Here is a 235-nt window from a genome sequence, read left to right on the forward strand (position 1 = left end):
CCTTCTCTCCATCTGTATGCAACCTCATTCTATTAATGCATGTTACTAACTCGACTTCTTCCCTTTCTCGGAGTCTTGTGCTCTCTCGCCCCTCCCCTTTCTTCTCCTGTCGCTTCCTGCAGGTGGATCTGGCTCTGGATCTGTGGTTGGAGTCACCCGCTGCCTCCATGTTCCTGCTTGACACCCTCTGCTACAATTCTCCATGTGTCTCTGTCTCTCTCTCTCACCCCCAACC

Source organism: Etheostoma spectabile, chromosome 16, assembly GCF_008692095.1.
Source record: "Etheostoma spectabile isolate EspeVRDwgs_2016 chromosome 16, UIUC_Espe_1.0, whole genome shotgun sequence".
In the NCBI taxonomy this organism is placed as follows: Eukaryota; Metazoa; Chordata; class Actinopteri; order Perciformes; family Percidae; genus Etheostoma; species Etheostoma spectabile.